The following is a 3,295-nucleotide window of genomic DNA, read 5'->3' as shown; positions in this document are numbered from 1 at the left end:
TTTTTTGTTTTTTTTTGGATCGTATAAAATTCGAAAATGCTGATTGAATAATTCATAAAAAAACTCTCATGAATTTCATTTGTCTGAAACATTAGTATAGTATGTCCTTGTTCAACTGAGTGAACAAATTCCAGCAATAGTGTTTATCTTTAAATAATCAAAAACCAAATCAAAGGACTTGCTTATAACATATAACTTACATGCATGTGACTTCCTTCAACAAATTCACTACATGCAAAACATTTGAGTTTTCTTCTTGTTAAGAATACCACAGCAAACAGATATCTAACTACTGAGTCATCTTCACTAGTATCTATGATGAGTTTGTACGAACAGTATGTTCTGGTCTACTTTTAGTTTGACTATTACTAGATGGTAAATCTTTCAACTTTGATCAACAATCTCAAGGACATTCTTATGGTAAATTTGGAGTAATTAGTAACCAATCTATAAAAAACATGAATAGTGATAAGTGGAATGAAAGAGACTACTTCTTTTAGGAAATATTTATGTATTATCATAAAATCTTCATGACCATTCAGATTGCGCTCCAAAAGCCTCAAGTACAATCTCTTCATTAAGTAGTCCAGTGCCTCGCTTTCTTTGTAAGAAACTTATGAAATGAAGGAAATCTCTCTGTCCATAAAAATATCTAAATTTTTTCACTTTCATTACTGAGCTAAAAGCTGTACAAAAGCTCTGTGATCATGTTTGTTTCCACTTGAGCCAAAGGGCTTTGTGGAATGTAGGAAATCATTGTGCTAAATCTTAAGGTCTTCAGAAGATGAGTCTCGGACGATAAACACTGATTGCTCGATTGGTTTTAGCAGCATCTAGTGCATGATTACTGATAGCTACAAAGGAAACCTCTCTTCTATCAAGAAAATAGTGGAGAACTTTAATGATTCACGTTGCTCTTCAGGAAGACCAGCTTCATCCATGTAGACAACACAATAAGTAGGAACAGAGGAAGTATCATATATCTTCTGCCGCTGTATAGCTGGTTAAAGAGATTTTGAATCTCTTTTGAGGTTGTATGTTGAGAGCATTGATAGAAAAATGGTTGAAGTCCCTTGAAGAGTTTTATAACTTTAAAATCATCATGTTGGAAGCTCTTCCTTTGAATGTGTTTGCAACAATGTTAAAAGACAGACTTTTGATGTCCCTGGTTCTCCAATGATAATAAGGGGAGTCTGTGTTTGACAGCAGACAATGTTTGCAAGAACATTCTCTTTTAAAGCAGTGTTTTTGCTATTCCAGGTGGTAGATCTACTCTTTCTATATACCAATCTAGTTCTTCAGTAAAGACAGTTGTAAAATCAACACATCCAAATTTGTGTGCATAAGGAATTCACTGTAATTTTTTCTATCTTTTTTCCCAGTCGAAGATAATACACAAGTCCTAATGCCACTAGCACAGCTCTCATTTGCTGCTGCCTCTTAATGGTAGAGAATCGTTTTTGTTCAGCAAATGTTTTGTATGTGCTGAGCAACCCACTTGTAAAAATCAAATACTCGCTGCAATCTCTTTGACTAACACAAACTTTTGCACACTTTTTGCTTCATCATTTTGAATAGCCTGCTTCAATTAATGTCTCCTCAGCGTACTCCCTAATTTAAGCTGGCTTTGCATTATAAAAAAGGCTAACTCTTGATATTTTGAAAATCATCAAAATCTTCTGTTAATATTCTCATTTTTGCAGTGACATATTCAAGTTCTTGGATATGATTCAAGCCCCATAGTCCCATTTCAAAATAATTTATTGTAGGATGAAGTTCTCGTACATAATAACTTGGTTTAAGCCACACATTCTTCATATACGTAGTACAGCTGTACTATCATCTCGTAGAGGATTACAAGAAGCAATGATGAACATGTTGTCTGATAATGGCTATACAACATCTCAGTGATTATAAATGCTATATTACAGTGTATTAATTGCTAACCTTTCCATCAACAGTTCTGTCTGTAACAATTTCTTTAAAAAGGACCCATACATGATGACGTGTTTATCTCATCAAGATATACCTGTTTTCAATAACAGGTAATGCACTTATTAATATTTAAGATATCTTACTGTTACTCGAGGTCCACATCAGAAGTAGGGGGGGGGGGGGGCTAAAAATTTATTCTCTTAATCGTGTGTTGTTTATATTTCATCAAAGAAGAAATTGTTATTGGAATACTCAGAAGAAATATTTACAGAAATATTTCAAGATAAGGCAGAATAACCCCCATAATAAAATTCAATTATACCTCTACCTGCATGTATGTCTAATTTATAAAAAGTAGATACATCTGTCTCAAGAAGTTCTCTTACATAGTCTGTTAACAAATCGTAATCTAACATTTTAATTCAAAAATAATTTACTTCAATTGATGAAATGTTGATTTCATTTGGTGGAATGTTGGCTCCATCTATAATTTCCAAAAAGTTGTGTGTCATATTTTTTGGTTGAATTAAAGACAATATTGGATTTTGTTTTAATTTTGAAATAGCTTTCTCTAAACACTTCCACACTCCAATTTTCAGCTATTAGACTCTCTTCATTATGGATGGATATATACTGCTGTTTGTTGATGCTGGCAAGATGACTGTAGTCTTAATTTTCACAATCTATAGTAAAAACAAACATGTGTTAAATTATTGTATTTTTGTTTACTGTTTGTTATTTCTTTAGTAATGTTTGTAGTTCCTCTTTCAATTTAGACCACTGAACTTCCAGGAGTAGTTCCAAAGTTTAGACAAATCATCTTCAATAATTCTTTTTCCAACTCCAGTTCTCCCTCAATGATAACAGGATACTACACTCACGTCTCTCATGAATATTGATCATTTTCAGAGCATAATCCAATGTGAGGACATAGTTATTGTCATCAATAATTTTCAACCTCTTGTAGTACCTTTCTTTATTCATTCCTTCTTGTACTTCAGTCACTTTAGACAGAGGCAAACTGAGGGCTTTTGCTAAATATTTATCCAATGTACTCCGTTCATAAAGTTTTCTACAATACAATCAAGTTTGCTGTAATATAATAAACTTACATCATTGTTGGAATTTCAAAACCAAGAATTTCAAAAGCTTCATTTTCTTCATAAGAGATATGTTAGGATACAAAGTAATTAAATCAATACTACCACCACCTTCATGTTGCTCATACAGTAACGTAATGTATATTAGTAGTTTGATAAAAAAAGAATTAATATTACCAGGTCTACCTGTTGATGTGCTTTTAATGGACCAGTTTTTCTTTTGTAGAGGGATCACAAAATTCTTCAACTTCCTTCAACAT

Source organism: Gigantopelta aegis, unplaced genomic scaffold, assembly GCF_016097555.1.
Source record: "Gigantopelta aegis isolate Gae_Host unplaced genomic scaffold, Gae_host_genome ctg3003_pilon_pilon, whole genome shotgun sequence".
NCBI classification, from domain to species: Eukaryota; Metazoa; Mollusca; class Gastropoda; order Neomphalida; family Peltospiridae; genus Gigantopelta; species Gigantopelta aegis.
Note: the sequence above shows the minus strand (reverse complement) of the source record.